General features: G+C 37.2%; 1 pseudogene; it reads right to left on the reverse strand.

Annotated features, from left to right (window-relative positions):
* Positions 1–19080: 19080 nt before the first annotated feature.
* LOC112915618 (large ribosomal subunit protein uL4 pseudogene) lies at positions 19081–20342 on the reverse strand (annotated as a pseudogene).
* Positions 20343–22167: the final 1825 nt, after the last annotated feature.

Below are 22167 nucleotides of genomic sequence, written 5' to 3' on the forward strand. Positions count from 1 at the left end.
GTTGTTATTTCTTCTGGGTTGGCTGGCTTCCCACCAGATCCTGATACTGAAAAACAGGTTAGATTCGTTTAGCCCATGTCTGTCAAGGTCAGGCTCTTTGGGTGGAGGAAATGATTTAAATGAATCTCACCCATTTTGAAACTGCTCCATCAAAGGCTGCTTACAAAATAAGGCAAATGGATTTTGAAATTGCTGTCTTGAATATCTACTGTGACAAAGTCTACTGCCAATTTTTTTTATTACCTTAAGTGTCTATTTGTCAAGTCTAAACTCCAGCTGTTTCTCACTATTTACTAAAATCTAGACTATGAGACTACACTGAGTTCTACTTCTGCATACTCCATTATCTGTCCGAGTGAGCATTTTCATTCATAGTTAAGAAAAACATTACAAGTATAAACCACCCAAAATACACATTTTGTATTAGAATCACCTCCAAAAGGCACTGGCAATGGAAAAAGTGGTTTCTTCCCCTTTATGTATCCTGCAATGCTAAATTTCACTTCATGGGTAAATTATTCTTCATATACAGCTGGACTAGGGGAGCAAGTGTGATACAATACGGGGAGGAGTGGAATTTGCAAAACTAGTTACTCGTGATTACTCAGTTACACTCAGTTGTATTTAAGATACCGAATGTCTGGCTTATAGTTATTATTATTATTTATTTCAGCCCATTGGTCACAGTATAGGATTGTCTGAGAATCCTAACTCCAAGAATTCAGGAGAAGGTTTTTCTTCAAGTACATTCATAGTAGAATAACAAGGTCTAAGAGTTGTTATTATCTGTGCTTTCAGTCTCATTCCTTTTTTGGGTGAATGCAAAGAAAAGTAGAAAGCCAAAAGTAGAAAGCCTCTAAATGTCTCAGACCCTGATATACTTGAATTTTTTCCCAAATTATTTATGCTTCTTTAATTAGTTGAATTACATACAGTACTATGGACTTTATACTTTGATCTCCAGGTCTGAGGCTGATAGGCTAAATAGTGACCAATGAGTTGGGCACCTCTGGGAACAAATGATGCATTGATTCAAAATGCTCATGCTGAACGCTGTCTTTGCTCTATGATCTTGGATGGGTCACTTTACCTCCCTTAGTCTCAGTTCCCTCATCAGTAAAATGGAATAATAATGTCCACATTTTAGGGAGTCCTGCCGTGAAGATTAAAGATGATGTTTTTGAAATGTATAGGGTATGGCGATTTGGTGTTTAAAAATGTTATTCATTATAATGATTCATTTTAACTAAGAGTAAGGTACTAGAATGGTCTGTATTATTTCTAGATGTTAATATCATAATTACCATTCTGTAAATCAAAGTCAATTCCCAGTTCCTAGCCCTATGGCTGGACATTTTTTTCTGCTACTGTAATAGTGTTGGAGGTATAAGCCTTTCTCTTAATTATATGTTATGCAAGTGGAACAATTAGTAATGGTTATGTATAAAGATTACAAACCTATTTCTAAAATAAATCAACCACATAGGAACGCCTTCAAAACCCATTTTCTTACACTGGTGATATTCTTTATTGGAAGTAAAAGAATGTAATTTTATTTCTGTAAAGATCAACTAACCATTTCTAATAATGCATCTGACTCACAGTTGTCCATCTGCATTACCATCTAGAGTTAATTAAAAACAGAATGGCAAGCTTTCTCTATTTAGGACACGTTAGTCCCTTGATTGATATTTATTAACACTTCGTGAAGTACAGGATAGGGTCTGATGGCAAAATGTGGCAGTCAAAGTTCTAAGAGCTTATAAGGAAGATAATAAGGAAAACTGCAAATGGATTCCTTTGCATTGCATAACAGCGTCATCTAAGCTCCATAAAGGCAGGGATCTCTTTTCTGTTAACTGTATTCTCAGGGCTTAAAACAACTCCTGGAACAGAATAAGCATTGAATAAATTGAATAAATACTTGAATAACTGAGCTTAGACATATTATCCTATTAATAAGCAGTTCTTTTAATTTTTGCATTTAAGTTTTTGTGTCTAAAGGCCACACCAACATAATATGTGAATTTGGTATTACTACTTAAAAATAATTGAGTACAGCTGTATGCTTATGATAGAAAAGTGAGCATTTCTTAAAATAAGACTTTATATACCTGAAATATATTAAAACAGCATAGATCTTTTCCAGAAACATAATAAAATATAAATAATTTTAAAGTGTTCATTTTGAAGATAATCGATCACTGTGCCTGGCACACAGTAGATGCTCAGTGAATATTTCTTTACTAAATAGCTGATTTAATCATGTCTTACATACATATACACATTGTTTCTAATATACCTGTTTATAATGCATATGAATTATTTTATGTATTCTGCTAATACACAGTAATTCAAATATCATTACAGGAAACACTGAAGCAGAATAGTCTGGAACATAGATACATTAGGCTGACTTATTTAAACACTTGGTTTTTAGTTTCTAGGATCTGTAATGTAGATTCACAAGTTTGTTTTTAAGGATAAAAGGTAATTTAAAAAATGTTACTCTAACAACTCAATAGTATCAATTTTAAAGCCATTAAGAATTTAGTTATTCTAAACTGCTAAATAAAACTTAGAACAGGATTTAATTGTTGATACCTCTTATTTTTAGTCATACTTCCTCTAATGAGTGAAAATACTCCTGACCATTCTTTCACCTCAGCTTTCAGGAAGGAATTTTGATTCTTTTTATGTAAAATTTTTATTTGTTCATTAGTTTGTTTTGTTATAGCAGTAGCATTCTAGAACCTTTGAAAGCTTAGCTAGAACAAGTGAAGGCATTCAGGATATTTTTAATTTATCTCGTTGGATTGAAGTAAATGACAACATGAATCACTTTTTTTTTTTAATTGCTTTTTTCCTCTCTACAACTGTAAGCCTTATATGCCTTAGATCTAAATCACACTATTATCTTTGGATGTTCTTGGTCTAGGAAATTATTTCCTAAATATGACATTGCTTGGAATATCAACTATTGAAGTATGAGAACTGCATAGTTTCTGTAAATTCATGCTAGTAGTAAAATATTGTGGAAAAGAGGGGAAGTTATATTATAACCTGTTCTCTTTGCCTCTCTCTCTGCCTCTCATGATATTAAAAAAAAACAGCTGCTGCTCTTCAGTAGAAAAGAAATTTTTTTTCAATTTTGGCAACGTGTGTGTGCATGTGTGTGTGTGTGTGTGTGCATGTACAACCTATACACACACACACACACACACACACGTAAGAAATTTATGGGTATGTTTTCCCATTCCACACAAACCCATAGACACTAACTTCCATAGGCCTTGGACAGATATCTCAGAGTTTACATTAGAAAATGGTAGGGCTGTTCTAACCTACAAACTACTTCCTTGGAATTTGGATTTCTTGGTAAACTGTAATAATTAACTCTTTCAGGACAGGAATATCAGTTTCTTAAACTATGAAGCAATGTCATCTGGTAACTCATCATTATCCTGAGTGAAAAAATTTGTCTGGCAAAGTTAATGTAGTCAGTTTCCAATATAGCCATAGGTTACTGTCCAAAAGTTTGTGAGTTTGCTGTCTGAACATGGGGCAAACATATATCCTCAGAGAAGCAGTTTTCTAATATTAAAACCAAATTATATGTGGCATGAAATCGGAGATCTTTCACGACATAAAGCTAAAGCATCCAAGGTAACAACATAAAGTACAGGACTTTCTGCCTTACAGACAATTCTGTAGTTCTAAACCCTGAGCAAAGCTACAGTGTTGAATTCATAGAGCGCCAGCAAGGTCAAGTTTTACGAAGACTTTCCTCCTAGAAAGAACAGAAAGTAGTTTGTGTGTAGGAGCTGAATTTTATCACTACTTACAGGGTTTTGTTCTGAAAGTCTCTGTGTTTGACCTCACTATTGGATTTGCCTCTAGTAGTATCAGGGAAGATGCATTTCACTAAGACCCAAGTTTATTTCATTAAAAATTCTTCTTTAGGGATGCCTGAGTGCCTAAAGTGGTTGAGCATCTGCCTTCGGCTCAGGTCATGATCCTAGAGTCTTGGGATCAAGTCCCACATAGGGCTCCCTGCATGGAGCCTGGTCTCCCTCTGCCTATGTCTCTGCCCCCTTCCTCTCTGTGTCTCTCATGAATAAATAAACAAAATCTTAAAAAAATTAAATAAAAATTCTTCTTTAATATTTTTTCCTATAGTAACAGGGACATCTCTGGATTTGTATGCTCTTGGTTCTTGAGAGAATGCACAGGAAATCTACTGAAAACTATCAATAATGCAACTTTTTAATGGATCACATGTTTAATTACAGATTGGTTCCCAAAAAAGTTTTTTCATCCCCGTTTGGTGATTACTAGATGATGAAAGGACTAAATGTCTTGTTTTGCACTTGCAACTTCATTTATCAACACTGCACCTCTGTAGGGGTGCCTGGGTGGCTCAGTGAGTCTGCCTTTGGCTCTGGTGATCTCAGGGTCCTGGGATCTAGCCCTGCAACTAGCCTGCATTGCATGGGATCTCTGCTTAGGGGGGAGCCTGCTTCTCCCTCTTCCTGTCCCCCCCCACCCCGCTCATGCTCTCTATCTCAAATAAGTAAATAAATAAATAAAATCTTAAAAAAAATACTGTATTCTCTGTAAACCTTGAGGGAGCATGACAGCTTCAGGAAGAATACAGTTGGCCTCATGAGAAACACTGACGAATGCTTTACGAATGTGCGCTGTGAATGTATAATTCGATTTTGAAGAGAATGCTTCGTCAGAGCACCTTCGTCACAACGTGTTCTCTGCGTCTGTTTAGTGTGCACTAGGATTGAAGGGAATGTATTTCTACATATGGACTCTGTACCTACATTTCCTCTATTCTGCTTTCCTCCTAGCAAAATCTGTCTGAACGTGCTGTGTGTGGCATTTGGAGAAGTTGATTCAAGTTCGTAATAAACAGGAGAGCAGAGTCTACCTATGCCTTCTCTCAGGGCATCACAGTTGGCCAAACGGGTGTACGTGTAGGATGCCACTGAGGAGTCTGATTGATACCTGTATATACAAGATGGTGTGCAATACTCTCACCTAGGAAATCCTCAAGAGTTCAGTGTGAAGAAGGGAACACAAGCACTCTTCCAAAAAGCTGAGACTATAGAACCTTTTGCAGATTCTACAGAATGGTCACAAAAATTGTCATGTACTAGGCCAGGGATGAAGCTGCAGAAGGTCCCAAATATGAATGCCAGGTAGACTGCACTTTCTTACCAAAGTGTGGAATAATGAGAAATAAATAACCTATGAATATCTTTGAAAATTGTGCGAGTCTATAACATAAGCAACAATATTCTCTCTGGGCTACTGATTCTGCTTGAGTAATTTAAATCTTTGAAAAATAGCAGGTAGTAAGTATATCCTTTCATAATACAAGCTTATCAATCATCTAACATAGGTGAGGCAATGTTTAGAGCTAATCTCGTTCACAGAAATGCTTGGGCACTACAATCAGGATGATTCCATGTTATTTTTCTGTGCAAGTATTTGGTGGAAACAATGAATTATTTTTTTCTTGTGTCCTTGTATGTTTTATAATTAGCATGTATTGCTCTTAAAAATGAGAAAGATAAAATGTCAAGGAAAATAAAGAGTATATTTCTGACGAGAAGCAGTTTACAAGCCTACTCTCAGAGAGTAGCCTCTATCAGGAACAATCTAATTCTAATTTATTCTAATAAAGTAAATTTTTTTTTGTAACTCAGTAATTCACAGAAAATCAAATCTGATATATATTTTGGTTTGGTAAGGAAAGCATATTTAAAAAAATACCCTCGGTTTCCTTAGAAAAAAGTAAAGCCAGTCCTTTCTCAGCCTTTACATTTTGCTAAGGGTAGCAACTAGATTTATTTAAACTCAACAGTTTAAGCAGCTGAAAGTGTTTCTGCTCTGCCTGTGTCCTCCTGGCCCTTCCTGAAGGTCATCTGCAACTGTGGTGGACACTTGCAAGACCTGCCAAGGGCTTCCTGTCTCAAGCACTTTTATCTCGGCCTCAGGGCCTTCTCCGACTACTTGGAGGAATGCTTGGCCTAAGAATAGATCTGGCAGGCAGTGACTTTGAGTTAATCCTCCATTAAGCGACCCTTGAACAAAGAGGGTAGAATTGAGATTTAGACCCCAGCGTTCTCATCTCGGGATAATCACAGGCACGTTCTACATGGATTCTTGGAGGGTCTTCAGGAGGAGTAGGCCCCACAGTTCAAACCTGTTTATTATTTTCCCTCCAGTTTTACTGAGGCTAATTGACATATGAAATTGTATATACGTGAAGTGTGCAATGTGATGATTTTATATATGTATACATTGTAAAATGATTACCACAATCAAGTTAATTAACACATTCATAACCTCACGTAGCTACCCTATCTTTATTGTTGTGGTGGTGGCAATGCTTAAGATCTACTCTCTTAGCAAATCTCAAGTGTACAAATAGTATTATTAACTGTAATCACCATTGTCCATTAGCTCCCCATAACTTACACGTCTTCCTGCTGTAAGGTTATACCTTTTCACCAACATCTCCCACTTTCCCCCACACCTCAGCCCCTGGCAACCACCACTCTATTTTTTATTTCTGAGGAAACCTGCCCATTATTAATGTGCTTCTTTTTTGGCATTCTTCCTTCTATGATCTCATTTCCTCACTCTCACTACTTAGATCAACTACTTGCATTCAAATCCTTATGTCAAGATCTGCTTTCCGACAGGGGAATATAACCCAAATTATATTTGCATGCTAGATTTTAGGTAGTTTCTTGAAGCCAAGGGCTTTTTCATGTTTACTCTGGAATCCCTGGTATTTAACATGTCCCCAGCACATATAAAGATAAGTAATTTTCTTAGGTCTCAAGTAGGTCTGAATCCAACAAGGAAGACAGCCACATGGTGCTCAGAACAAGGTAGACTGGATTCATTTCTCAAAGAGATACAACAAAAGTGCTATGGGAAGTAGTCACTAATTATACATTTATAGATTGCCAAAAGCTCTAAGGAGGAGGTAGTATCAAGTCAGGTGTTGAAGGATGCCTAAAATTTTGACACATGGAAAAGAAGGAGGGAAATGACATCCCAGGAAAGTAAAAGAAAATAGGAAAGCCACAGACATGTACATGGATTACTAGAAAAAAATAATAATGTTCTTGGCCTATGGTACACGAAGCAGAAATTGAGGAAGCAGAACACACATAAATTAGTTCATGGCAGCCTGGTCATTCGAGGAAGCCCTGAAGAGTAGAGGAAGAATGTTAGAACTGTACACATAGAACTATTTTTTTCATGTGACTTCTAAAAAAATCTCACCCACGCATTGACAGTCACTTCCTTTGCTAACATTATTTTGAGAGTCTGACTCATTAATAGAGCATTTTTCCTGAAACTCAAGACATTTAGAATTTTTTCTTTTCTTTTTCATTTCTTTCTTAAAGAGGACAACAAAAAGAGACATGAGCTCCTCTTCCTGCCTGAAATTTCAACAAATGTTTATACCTTGTGTTGTCTATTTGATTAGAATTCATTTCTTTAAGCCTTCCACTTTAAAGCTATCCTGCAGCCCCACTTTTTCCTGAATGGGACTATCATGTGAGTAGTTATCCTTATCATATGAATACATTTGTGGGCAGGAAGAGGTAGCCAGGCCAATGTAAGGATTAAGGAGTGTAGTTGGGTGGGATAAGGACTGGTCTGGAAACCAGAAGACTTGAGACATAGCTCTGGATCTGCCTCACCCACCGTTTTGGCCTTGGGCGAGTCATTAAAGTGTTTACTGTCTTTAAAATGATGTGTTGGATTAGAAGATCTCTAAGATCTCTTCTAGCCCTAAACTCTTATGATTAAGTAAAAGTCAGAAGATAAAGCCAAGTCTCTTATGCGTGTCTCACACATACACAAAGTTATTGGAAAGTTGATGATGTTAGAACTTTTTGAAAAAAAAAATGTATGAAGATCATTGCCACTAGTTCTTCTAAAAGATCTATTTTCCGATGATTTAATGTAAGCCCCATCAATTAAAATAAGCAAAACAGTGCTCATATAAAATAGTAATTTTCTAAAATGCATCTGATGGCACCAGGCCCTGAAGTATATTCCATTAGTTCCTATAAGATAATAGAATTTCATTAAGAAATGAATCACCAGCAAAGAACTAGATTATGAATGTATCCTATTTCCCAGGGAAATGTAGACATTATTAATGGTAGTCTGTTTTGAGATCTAGTGTTCTTTAAGATATTGTTGTAGGCACAAAACAAGAGGTTGAAAAAAAAATTCATTGTTCCTATATCCATATACACCACATAAAATAGTGATCAGGGAAGCATTTCACTATTACCTTCTTTTATCATGCATTTTCTAAATCAAGTTTTTTTGTTTTTAATTTGAAAATACTTGAGATTGTTCTGTGAATGTTTTTCTCCTAGGTGATAATGATGGAAAATTTTTAACTTGCAGAAAAATAACTGTGGGAGCGGTGAGCTCAGGGACAGAGAGAGTGCAAGGGAGGAAGTCCTTTTGCTCAAGGGTAACTCTTGCGGGAGAACATAGAACAGAGCAGCATTCTAACTTAACATTTTTTTATTTAAAAATCTGAAGCAGAGTACCAATATTATCAAGGGAACCCAGAGAGAAAAACTGCTATGCTCAATAAATATTTTTTTAATCATATTGGATTTTAGAAACCTTTAGCCTGATTGTTTACTTTTCAGACATCAAACAGTTCAGGGGAATACAAAACAAACTATACTTTGAACCTAAGCGTACAATGACAAAATAACTATTTTCTTTCTAAAACATTTGAAAATATGTCCAGGGTGTTCTTAAGAAAATTGTTGATCCACAGACATTAAAGTCACAAAAATGATTTGGGTGAGAAGTAGCGAGGAGACCAGGCAGGAAACATGAAGAGACAGAGACCTGAATCAGAACCCGCTCACTCTGTGTCAGGTAGGTGACTTATGCTTTATATGTATTGATCTATATAATCCTCACAAACAAGTCTGTGAGGTAGGTATTATCTTTATTATATAGTTACTAGAACTGAGATTCAGTAAATTTAACCAACCCAAAATACAGTAGCTGCCAATGTCAGAGATCTCATTTGATTTCAAAAGTTGTGCTCTTTTGAACAACACACTATTTTTTGCATCAGATTATACACCTTTGCTGGAGTAAAGGTGTACACAAAAACATTTATTTTCCAAAAGTCAAATCATCATTGTATGATTTTAACACAAACATGGTAAAGGTCCCAGCACCTTAGCCAAATATCGTTCACCTACTGTGTACTTGAGTATCATAGGGCTCACCTGGCAGGCTGGTGGGACCTCAGTTTAGTTTGCTGGAGGGTTTGATGCACTTGATGGGAGAGACCAAGTACTGTACTGATAGGGACCTGTGCCTGGTCACCAGCAACCTGCATTCCTAGCCTACTGACAAGACTGGACTAGGGTAAAGTAAATGAGTCATTAACCTTAGGAGTTAAATTTAAAGGGTACCCGAAACACAGTAATTAAGATAAATATTTTATTTTATTTTTTAAATATTTTATTTATTTATTCATAAGAGACAGAGAGAGAGAGGCAGAGACATAGACAGAGGGAGAAGCAGACTCCATGCAGGGGAACATGATGTGGGACTCCATCCTGGCACCCTGGAATCACAACCTGAGCCAAAGGCAGATGCTCAACCACTGAGCCACCCAGGTTCCCCAGGATAGACATTTTAATGTGTTTTCTTAAGAAATAAAATTAGCAAATTATAGCCCTGGGCCAGCCACCTATTTTGAACACAAAGGCTCTGAGTTTCAAGCTATTCCAAACAGTGGTCTTCCTTTATCTTCTCAGTCTGAGGAAGAAGGAAGATCTAACTCTGCCTGAAATCAGAATAAAGATTACATGCTGGGGCAGGCACTCTGTTTTTGGGGAAGAGGAGAGTCCTTTCCAGCAGGAATCTCCTATGTTCTTAGGGTAGGAGATACATTTAGGGTGACTAAATGTCATGGTTTACTCAAACTGTCTAGGTTTTAGCAATGAAAAGACCACCTTCCTGAAAATCCCTCAATCCTGGGTGAACCATGACAGTTGGTCATTAGAACAGAGGGAATAGAAGAGTACCTTTGAAAAATGAAAATGTGTGGATACTGTGCTTGGGATGGCTACTAGAGTTTAACATAGGAGGAAGAAGAGTATTCTGGTCTAAATTTGTTAAAATTAGAATCATGATAAACTGGGTGGGATCACAAGATGATGCTATTTGTGTGTCTCAGGCTATACCAGCCTATATCACTGTATGGGGAGTCATAGTTTTGGTGGCTTCTCTAGCAGATATCCCCACCTGCTCCATTTGTCCGCCCATTCGCTTCCTCCCTGCTCACTTCAGAACCGTTTCTACTCATTTCTGGAGTCCCTAGGAGGTATTTCACCTATGATATTGAGCAAGTCCTCCCAGGCTCTGTTGTTTGGCATGGACAATGATGATCATTGTGATTGAGAGTTTGGGATTTCTGAAGCAGCCATGGTCAACGCTTCCTACAGGGATGGCCTCCTGATTTATTGTCATGCTTACTGAACTAAGATTTGCTTCCTAAGTCTCTCATCTTTTCCATGAATTATCTGCACCATTTCCTGAATACTTCCAAGTTAGAGCTGAATGGTAGTCTAATGACTTCCTAATCAGAGGCAAAGTTACTGGGAAGCTGGAGAAGTATCATTTCAAGGGCCTTTGGGAAGCTCTGGACTAATTCTGTGTTATCTTTCTTAAAGAAGATCCCTGGGTCTATGGCACGGACTGAATTGTGTTTCCACAAACTCATATGTTGAAGCCTTAACCTCCAATGTGACTATTTTTGGAGACAGGGCCTTTAGGAGGTAACTAAGGTTAAACAAATTCGTAAGGCTGGGATACTAGTTCAATAGAATCAGTGACCTTATAAGAGGAGAGAGAGAGAGAGAGAGAGAGCGAGCGCTAAGTCTTTCTCTCTCCCCCTCCCCCTGTCCCTCTCTCAATGTGCAAATATTGAGGCAAGGCTGCAAGAGGAAACAGTGAGAAAACAGCCATCTCAAAGTCAGGAAGAGAACTCTCACCAGGACTCAACCTTGCTGGCATCCTCATCGTAGACTTGCAGACTCCAAAATGGTGAGAAAATAAATTTCTGTTGGTGAAGCCATCCAGTCTATGATATCTTGTTATGGCAGTCTGAGCAGACTAAGAAAATTCATTTGTCCATGAACCTGCATTGGACCATGAGGAATGCAAATTGGAATCCTTTTCTCTCTGTCCCTCAACTTCAAATTACAGCAATAACTTATGGCCCAGTGAGGTGATACCAATGCGGAGATGGAAATTCTTTCAGTCTGGAGAATTTATAGCAACTTAGCTACTAGAAAGCTATGGTTATAAGCACTGGAGGTGACCACTGAAAGAGAATGAAAGCCATGAGGTGAGCTGGGAAGGAGAAAGAGGTCCTTTTGTTTGAGCTAAGGGAAACACATCTTGAACAGGAAGGAAGCATGGCAAAGTGGTGAAAAGCATAGCTCTGGACTCAATACCTAGATCCACTACTTGTATCAATGTGTAAATGAACACATTGCTTGATCTTTCTCTGCCTCAGTTCTTCATCTGTAAGATGGAGAACACAGTAGTACTACCTACATCATAGAGTTGTAAAAAAAAAACTGAATTTGATAAAATGTGCAAGGCATTTAGAATAACTGTTGCATAGTAAGTGCTCAATAAACACTACCCATTTCACTTATATAAAGTTTCCATTGTTCCCCAAATGAATGGCATTTTCACCTGTCCAGTTGTACAAATCCTCAACTAGCTCTTGCGTCTTGCAACCATATCCAATCTACTACTATGTCTTGCCAATTTTATCTTCTAAGTATTCAACTAATCGACTTCCATCTCCACTACAGAAGGGAGGTTTTCTCTGGGAAATAAGGTATTTTTCCTAGCCTCCTAAGGAGGAAAGAGTGGCCAAAAGGTTTTACAGTGGACTTAGATTTGCACCATTTACTGCAGTAGCCTCCTAATGCATCTACCTTTGCCCTTCCCTTCCAACCATGGGTTCTCTGCACCTTAGGACAGTGGATTTTTCAAAAGGCAAATCTGATCCTATTACTCTTTTCTCTCCACCTTTCTCTAGCTTAAAATCCTTTGATGACCTCTCTGCATTTAAGATGAAAATCAAGCCTGACCTTTATTTACCAACTTCTCTTTTCCCCTTCAACAATTGCCTGCACCCCCCCAACACTCCTATCCCAGCCGTTTAGATTTTCTTTTGTTCCCAGATGTGATAGTTTTCCCCTGACAACAGGATCCTTGAAAATAGTCTTCCCTCTGTCCTAATGTTCTTCCTGACCTTGAGCCCCCCCCTCTTACCTGGTTAAGTCCAGGTAATATATCATAACTCAGCTCAAGCGTTCCATCCTAAGGGACACCTGTCTTAACTGCAACCAAATCTAGGTAAAACTTACTTGCTATTTGCTCAATTGCCTTTCCCAGATTTTTTTTTTCCCCAGATTTTAAAGTACATGAAAGACCATGTCTACTCTCTTTTTTTTTTAATTTTTATTTATTTATGATAGTCACACAGAGTGGGGGAGGGGGGGAAGAGAGAGAGAGAGAGAGAGGCAGAGACATAGGCAGAGGGAGAAGCAGGCTCCATGCACCAGGAGCCCGACGTGGGATTTGATCTCGGGTCTCCAGGATCACGCCCTGGGCCAAAGGCAGGTGCTAAACCTCTGCGCCACCCAGGGATCCCCCATGTCTACTTTCATTCGCCATCATACCCCCAGTGCTTAGTGGAGTGCTTGGTTCACATGTGATACTCAATAAATATTTGAAGAGTTCAGAAAATAATATTTGCAACTAGATATAGTTTTGATTGGTATGTACCCCTTTTCCCCCCTATAGCTCTGAGAAGAAGGAAAGGTATTATTTATTGAGCAGCACTTAGAAAAACACTGAATAAGGAGAAAATATATGACTTTACCTTATAAGATATTATAGTACAGAGACAATTTGTTTTCATGTGTAGGGACTTAAAGAAATTTTGATCAGATTGTCTAAACTGGTAATGGTAAAACTGAATGTCAAAACTCTGGAGCTTTGACTTTAAAGTACATGCTCCTGTTGTACCATATTGTCTCTGCCTCCGGGTTGCCAAGAGCTTGTTTGCTGCCCATCTGGCCAGGAGGTAGTCAATACCCCATGAGAAGGTGGCTTAGGTACTATACAAGCTCTAAATTCCTTCTTTCCTTCATTCCTCCCTCCCTCCCTCCCTTCCTCCCTCTCTGCCGTTCCTCTCCTTTCTAGAGGAATTGCTTGAGTTGTTTAAGGTGAGTTTTCTCTCTTGCCCAACATTTAGCTGTTTATTTTTTCATGTATGATGTTTTTAATGTTATCCAGATTTACATGACATTAAGAGATAATCAGAAATTAAATGGATTTAATTCTTCACACTTTTTAAAAGTTCCACTAGTATTCTAATCAGTTAATACTGAAATCGTTTTCTACCTCCTCCTACTCCCAAACCCTAAATAAAAGTTGCATGTGTGAGCACTTCAATCTTCTACACATGATCCCTTCCATTTATTGATTTATTTAATTCTACTCCTGGAGTAAGATAGGAATGTATTACAATTCAGGTAAATAATCATTTCATTGTTCCCTTCTCCTACAATTTACCGAGGATTGGCACATCTGAGAGTAAATTGCAAAGACCAGAATTGGATTGAAGTGCAGCTATTACACTTTTATGTACAGACAACTTCCCAATAACAGTCTAAAATAGTTTTCCCACAGTGTTTTGTGAACTCACCTACAATTTTTCTCATTGTGCTGGGATGTAATTGAGCTGAGTTAGGAGGCTTACACTCAATAGACTGCCTCTTGAAGCAGCTTAAAATTATTTTTAAGATATAGAAAATGGCCTGAAACTTCATATATACATCTATGACATTGATTTTCTAAACTCTGTAATTTTTATTCCACATTGTATGAGCCTCACATAACTTCTGGGATCCATCTGACATTGAATTGGTTGGTTTTCCAAGCATTGAAAATTTCATGTAAAATCTTAAATCTGACTTAAATAGAAATATTTTCTCTTATCTTACTGATTATATTAATACTTGTCATGATAATATACTGAGATATAACTCAGTTTGTTTATGACCAGGCCAATAGCTCTATCTGTATGTACGAATGGACAAACCTAAATTCAGTTTGTTTTAAACAGTCTAAGTTCCTAAACTGTGAAAATGGAATGAATTATTCTGTTTATGGGTGTGTGGGCAGTGAGAGGTGGAGAGAAATAATAATCTTAGTGGTCATCATGGATTGCATGACAGATAAAGTAAAATTTTACTAATTTGCAGGTATTAACTGAGATCCCAGTGGGCCCCAGTTATTAGAGTAGGCTCTGGGATCTCAGACATGAAAATTCTGTCTCACTCTGAGAGCTCAGTTTCTTGAGAAGGTATCCATGCAAATGAAGAGATCTCAGGATGCTGGCTGTTTTAATAAATGTATGTACAAAATAATTGGGAAACAGGAAAAGGATCACCTAATCCTATCTAATTTGGGAATTTTAAGTTTTCCTACATTTTCACTTCTGTACAAAATACGTCAGTAACAAATTTTGCAAAAACAAAACACCTGCCCAAAACCCTCCTCTACATTTTAGCTTATTTCCTTAGAATAAATACTTAAAAATGGAATTAGGTTGAAGGCATGAAAAATTTCAAGGTCTTTGACTGATATTGCAAATTGCTTTCTTGACAGAATGCTTAATTTAGAAACTCACCAGCAATTTATGAGAGTACTCATTTCACTATGCTACTATCAGAGTGGTAGCCTGTTGTCTTTAAAATTGATCTTTCCATTCCCTTCTGTGGAGACAACCAATGAAACACTTCTTGTATTTCTTTCCCGGGTTATACTATCTGTATTTATAATAGTTTTGTGATATATGGAAATGTATTTAATTTTATAAAGACAAATTCATTATACAGTCCAATATGCTAATAATTTTCATGATTTTTTTTTTCTGATGGTTTTCAAGATACCCCACTTTTTTTCCCCTCTATTCTCTGTCATTGAATGACTGGTTAGTACAATTATTTTGCTCAAAGAAGAACTATATTAATCTTGAAAACTGGCAGAGGAAAACTTTCTAGTGTTTGTGTTTGTCAATTTTACTTAACTCTTCCCAAGGGAACCTGAGGAATGAGCTACACACAGTGTAAGCCTTGCATTGTCCCAACGAAGGGGAAACAAGTGTGATCTCCTCTGAGGGAAGAAAAGCATCAGAAAAAATGTCTGTCTACTGCTTAGAGGTTGGGAAAGTGACAATGATTCTATCCACTGCTATTAGAGAACATAGCATTTCCAGTAAAGTGAGAGCGAGTACATGGGCGGTGGAGCAGGGGAATGTGTAAATCAAAACGCAGCATACTGGTAGAGGCTAAGTAAGAATATATAAAAATACAATATATTTGAGGATTCTTTCTTTGAACTGTACCAATTAATGCCCCCTACTTAGCAAAGAATGCAAACTCTAAAATGCCCTCTTTATACTAGATCCCATGATGACATGCTCTTCTGTTATACAAAGAAGTGCGTCCAGAGAGGCCTGCCGAATTGAAGGAGGGTTGTTTTCTCTTTGTTCATTTTTCTTGGAACATCCTTTTAAGTTATTTTGACATTCAGCTACTTAAAAGTAGAATCCTAAACAAAATAATTTAATGCCAGATCTATAGGATGTCAGAATTTGGATAAAATGAATGCAAAATTTATTACCCAAATGTGCTATAAAACACCACAGTGATGTATTACAGAAGGTGTTAGAAAATAATTACAACTGTTCAAAAAATCCTGCCCTAAAGATCAGATAGTCTGAATTTTTAAAAATAATCTTGGTGGAACCAGTTTATGTTTTATTAAAATTTCTCAGAAAAAAGTCTGAGCCCTTCCTAGTGCAAACCTGCCAAAATACTAAATAGCTTTGTCTAATAAATACAAATTTAATTCAATGAAATAAAGTCTGAGCCACATGAGTGGGGGGGGAGGGGCGGAGGAAGTGGGAGAAGCAGGCCCCCCACTGAGCAGGGAGCCTGATGCAGGGCTCCACCCCAGGACCCTGGGATTGTGACCTGAGCTTAGGGCAGAGGCTTGACCAAGGGGCCACCTAGCAGCCCCTAGGATCTTTGTTCTTTTAATGGACATGTCCAAAACACCTAGTACAGCACCCGACATGTAAAAGGTACTCAATTAGTATTTGCTAAATGAATAAACAAAAGCTTATGTAATCCACATGAACTTCAAAGTACATATAAATTAAGGAAGACAACAGAGAAACTTTCATATACATCTGCTTTTGCAGTTGTTGGGAGATACAGAAACAGGAAGCCAAATAGTTTAAGGGAGTTTTGTTTTGTTTCCTGGGAGAAGAACTACCTAGAAACTGGTCCTTTTTACCACCCAGTTTAGAGTTTCCTGAGATTAGTAATATCTTGCGTTTGAATGATGCTTCAAAATTTTTTCTTAAGGCTCTGTGTTATATTTTGGCTCATTTTAACACCTATTTTATAAAAAACTAAAGCTCAGAGAGGCAAAAACTTGCCCAATTGTTACATTCAGTAAATGTGACCTCATATTTGGGTATCTAGGCTTTCTAATTCCACAAGCTGTCTTCACAGACAGAAGACAAAGGACTACCCCACCGAGAGGAGGAAAGACAAGCAACTGGGGTAAGTGTGGGTGTGTGTGGAGGGGGACCCACGGTGTGATGTCTGTCCACACAGGCTAGGAGGACAAGAACAGAGACAAATTGTTAGAATCAAAAGAGAACATTGTCATTGACGATGACCTATATTTGTTGCTCAGTATTCGAAACATGTTTTAAAAGATTAAAATGATATCTAAAGTATATTTCACAGTGCTCATTTATGGCTTAAATGCCATACAATTTAGACTTTGTCAGGGGATTTATTATATTTTCCTTGTTTCTTATCATGTTACTATAACTCATTTAGAAAATTAAGGTCAATACTAAAATTTTGTCATTGTTTTTCAGTAATCTCAGCCCTCCAGCTATGAATCCTCAATGTTAGATAGCAATTTTTGTTCTTTGTTATCATGTATTTATCAGATGTTTTATTTCTGGGATACACAGCTGTTAACTGCAAAACTATTCTTTTAAGTGTCAACCTTCAATCATTTAGCTCTTTCATTTCTATTTTTTCCCTTAGCAGCTGTTCTATTGATTGTCTGGAAATTGTCCCTTCTATGTTTAAAATTAAAACAGGAAATGCAAATAGAAAAGGTTATATGTGAAAAAGGATGGTAAAATCATAAGGATCCAAGTGCTGTGCTCCAAGAAACTGAAATGTATATGCCCTGTAAACACACCCACAGGTACACATTTGGAATGCATATATACACACTTAATTAATGCCGGCCTTATTGAAACAATTCAGGAAAATTATCAAATACTTCAGTGTATGCTAGGCATTTATTAGTTTGCTAAATGTTGAAATACGCTTTCAAGAAGTGAGTAACTTGTTATAACCCTCAGTTTACAGTTGAGGAAACCAAAGCTCAGGGAAGTTAAATAACCTAGTCAACATCCTGCAGCTAGGAAATTGCAGAGATGAGAACGGAATTGAGTTTTATTTTTATTTCAAAAACCTTGTGCGTTCTCTTTTTATCTCCTTTTCTCCTGAACTATTTCAGACATGCAAAAACTGTACAGAGAAAAATGAAAATCTAGGTACCCATCTGCCAATTTAAGGAAAAGAAAATTATAAACAAGTTGGACCCTAATTATATTTGGCAATCTCATTCTGCCTCTTTTCCTCCTGAATCCTGAATTGGTATTTTCCATTCCCATTTATATCTTTATATGTTTACTACATATATATGCGCTTCTAAGCAATATTTAGTGTTATTTGACACAAATGCTAATTTTTTTCTCCAAGATTTATTTATTTGAGAGAGGCAGATAGAGATAGCAACAGAGAGCTCAAGTGGGGAGGAGAGGGAGAAGCAGGCTCCCTGCTGAGCAGGGAGGCCACAGCAGGGCTGGACCCCGGGACTGTAGGATCATGACCTCAACCATAGGCCGTGCTTAACCAACTGAGCCACCCAGACACCCCACTAATTTTTTACTAATATAATTAGACACATACTTATAGATGCATATATGGATATATACATATGCACATATAAGTATATATACATAAAAATGTTTATATACTAATATGTGTGTAAATATATGTATGTCTGTATATATATGATGAGACATGTGCATATATGCCTGTACTCTATGTTTAACAATGTTTCAGAAAAATGCATCTGAATGATCTGAGGAAGAATCAGTGTGAATTTTATCAAAAGCCTTTTTTACATCAATGAAGATGATCATATGATCCTTTTTAAATTTTATAATGTACTGGATTTTATTCATTGTTTTTCTAATGTTCAGCCATCTTTGAGCTTATGGAATCTCTCTCGGTGCTGATAATATTATTTTTAAAACAGCTTTTGGATTTTAATTGCTAAGCTTTAGTAATTTATTTTTAATTCAATTTATTTAAACTAAGAAAATATTCACCCATTTCTCCCATTTCCCACCCTCCATCTCTGGCAACCGCCAATCTGTTCTTCATATCTATGAGCTTGGGTTTTTTGTTTGTTTGTTTGTTAACTTAAGCTTCCACATATAAGAGAGACCACATGGTATTTGTCTTTCTCTGATTTATTTCACTTAGCATAATGACTTTCAGGTCCACCCATGTTGTCACAAATGGTAAAATTTCATTCTTTTTTACGGCTAAATAATATTGTATATTATACCACAACTTCTTTATCCACCCATCAATGGACACTTAGCTTGCTTCCATATCTTGACTATTATAAGTAAGGCCGCAATGGACACAGGGATGGAATATGCCAGTAACCATACTGTTTTGATCTTTTCTTCCCACTCACTGCCTTTGGTCAGATCTTTATTCAAAACTAGCTGTCCAAAGTGATTGGGTATTAATGGAAGAAACAAATTTAAGTTTATGCAGCAGGCTTCTTGTCTTCTGTGGTGGGTTTCTTTTCTGCAGGCTTCTCATCTTTTGTTTTCTTGGTATCTGCAATTCTTTTTCCCCACCAGAGGCTTCTTCCACTTAATGCCAACAGCTTTCTTTCCTCTCTTCCCTATTCTAGGCTTCTTGCTTGAAACCCCTTTCTTATCTGATTTGGCTTCCAGCGCTGCTGCTGCCTTATCCATCTGGAGTTTCTGATTCTTGCTTTTGTGAAGAAAGGTTATTCAGGCTCGTGGTCTTCGCATATGGCTTTAGCTTCAACATGATTCTCAGTTTTTCAGTGGATTCCTCTTTAGGACCCTGCGGTGAATCTTCTTGTGTGGTGCTCAGAGGGCTCTCTGGATCTCTGGGTTTTTCAAGATTTTGCTAAGATCCATATTGAGTTTCTTGTGCATGAGAAGGTTGTAGTTACTTTTGAGGGAGGCAGCTTTATGCCAAGGGCCATACAGATCATCTAACCTGCGGGAAGCACTTTCAGTCCAAATGCAGAAACTTCCCACATGCTCACCAGGAGCAAGGTTCCAAATGTTTACTTTGCTTACATTAAGTAGAGCAATTCCAAGGATGTTTCTGAAGACCTTGATGATACCTTTGTCCTCATTATAGATGATGCAGGGTCTCCTGTGCTGGAGACGACAACAGTTTCTCATTTGCTCTTGTCAGCTCTCATTTGCTGAGAGGCATAGAACTTCTTGATATCATTTCAGGCCTTAGGTTTCTTAAGAAGCAGAACAGACTCCTTGGTCTTCTTGTGGCTTTCAGCTTTATCTTCAACCACCAAAAATGTTTGGGAATTTCCTCAATTTGATGACCTTTATCCATGACCAGTGCTGGTAAGCCCAAGGCAGCCAGGGCAGAGCTGATGACATATCTCTTCTGTGTCGTGTTCACAATGCAGCATCAGTGGTGCCAGGTTTTGGTTGGTGCAAACATGCAGCCCCCACAACACATATTTCCAGAAGTATCCTGGCTAGAGAGTCCTACTGCCATGTGCACTGGAAATTTGAGCCCTAAGACTCAGCACTGGTTTGATGACCTGCTAATTCAGGACCGTAGTTGTTTTTGCACAAGTTGGTGTGAACAAAATCCATAATACCTGGTCAAATGGGAATCTTGAGCACAGCAGGCAAAGTGACATTTTTGCCAGACGACTTCCCCCTTTGCAGAATACACTGATACCAGTGGGCGTGCACAGGCCATGGCAGGGAGAGAAAGCCATGATCCTCTCAAACTCTGTGACTCCTATGGAAAAGCTATTTTGATCTTTTGATTTTTTCAAATTAGTGTTCTTGTTTTCTTTAGATAAATACCCAGAAGTAGAATTGCTGAATCATAGGGTAGTTTTACTTTTAATTTTTTGAGCAACCTAATACTGTTTTCCATAGTGGCTGCATCAATTTACATTCCCATCAACAGTGCATTAAGGCTTCCCTTTTCTCTATATCCTCACCAACACTTATTATTTCTAGTCTTTTGTATTATAGCTATTCAAGTAAGTGTGTAGTGATATCTCATTGTGGTTTTGATTTGCATTTCTCTAATGATGCAGAGCCTCTTTTCATGTACTTGTTTGCCATCTCTATTTAGTTCTATTCATTTTTATTTGGATTTTTTTTTTTTTTGCTATTGAGTTGTAAGTATTCTTTATATATTTTGGACATAAGCCTCTTATCAGATACATGATTCACAAACATTTTCTCCTATTTAGTAGGTTACCTTTTCATTTTGTTGATAGTTTCCATTGTTGTGCGGGAGCTTTATAGTTCGATATAGTCTCCCTTGTTTATTTTTGCTTTTGTTGCTTTGTGCTTGGTGTCAGATTAAAAAAATCTTCTCCAAGATCTGTGTCAGCTGCTTACCACCTGTGTTTTATTCAGAGTTTTATGGTTTTAGGTCTTAGGTTCAAGTTTTCATCCATTTTGAGTTCACTTTTGCATATGTTGTAAGATAGTGGCCCAACTCTTTTTTGTTGTTGTTGTTGTTTTGTTTTGTTTTGTTTTTTCCCCCATGTGGCTATTCCCAACACCATTTACTGAAGGACTGTATATGCATGGGTTTACTTCTGGGTTCTCTATTCAGTTATTTTGATCTATGCCTCTATCTTTATGCCAACACCATACTGTTTTGATTACTATAACTTTGTAATAAAGTTTGAAATCAGGAAGCATGATGCCTTCATCTTTGCTCTTCTTTCTCAAGACTGCTTTGGTTATTTGCAACTTTTGTGGTTCCATACATATTTTTAGGATTGTTTGTTCTTTTTCTGTGACAAAGGCCATTGGAATTTTGGTAACAACTGCATTGAATCCGAGATTGCTTTGGGTAGTATGAATGTTTTCAAGACTATTAATTCTTCCAATCCATGAAAATAGAATACCTTTCTATTTCTTTTTGTCATCTTCAGTTTCTTTCGTCAATGTCTTATAGTTTTCATTGTATATGCCTTTCATACCCTTGGTTAAATTTATTCCTAGGTGTTTTATTCTTTTGGATGAAGTTGTAAATGGGTTTTCTTAATTTCTCTTTCTGATAGTCTGCTGTAAGTTTGTGGAAACACAGCAATCTCTCATGTATTGGTTTTGTATCCTGCAATTACTGAATGTATAATTCTAACAGTTTTTTTTTGATGGAGTATTTGGGTTTTCTGTGTATAGTCTCAAGTCATCTGCAAATAGTGACAATTTTACTTTTTCCAATTTTGATGCCTTTTATTTCTTTTTATTGCCTAATTGCCATGGCTAGGACTTCCACCACTATGTTGAATAAAGGCAGAAGAGTGAGTATGCTTGTCTTATGCCTGATCCAATGTTAATATGATATTAGCTGTAGGCCTGTCATTTATAGCCTTTAATATGTTGAGGTATGTTTCCTCTATACTAACTTTGTTAAGAGGTTTTATCATAAACAAATGTTTGATTTTGTTGAATGCTTTTTCTGCATCTATTGAGATGATCATATAATTTTTATCCCTCATTTTGTTAATGTGGTGTATCACATTGACTCATTTGTGGAAACATCCTTGCATCACTGGAATAAATCCCACTTGATCATGGTGTAT

The sequence above is a fragment of the Vulpes vulpes genome, chromosome 14 (assembly GCF_048418805.1).
Source record: "Vulpes vulpes isolate BD-2025 chromosome 14, VulVul3, whole genome shotgun sequence".
NCBI lineage: Eukaryota > Metazoa > Chordata > Mammalia > Carnivora > Canidae > Vulpes > Vulpes vulpes.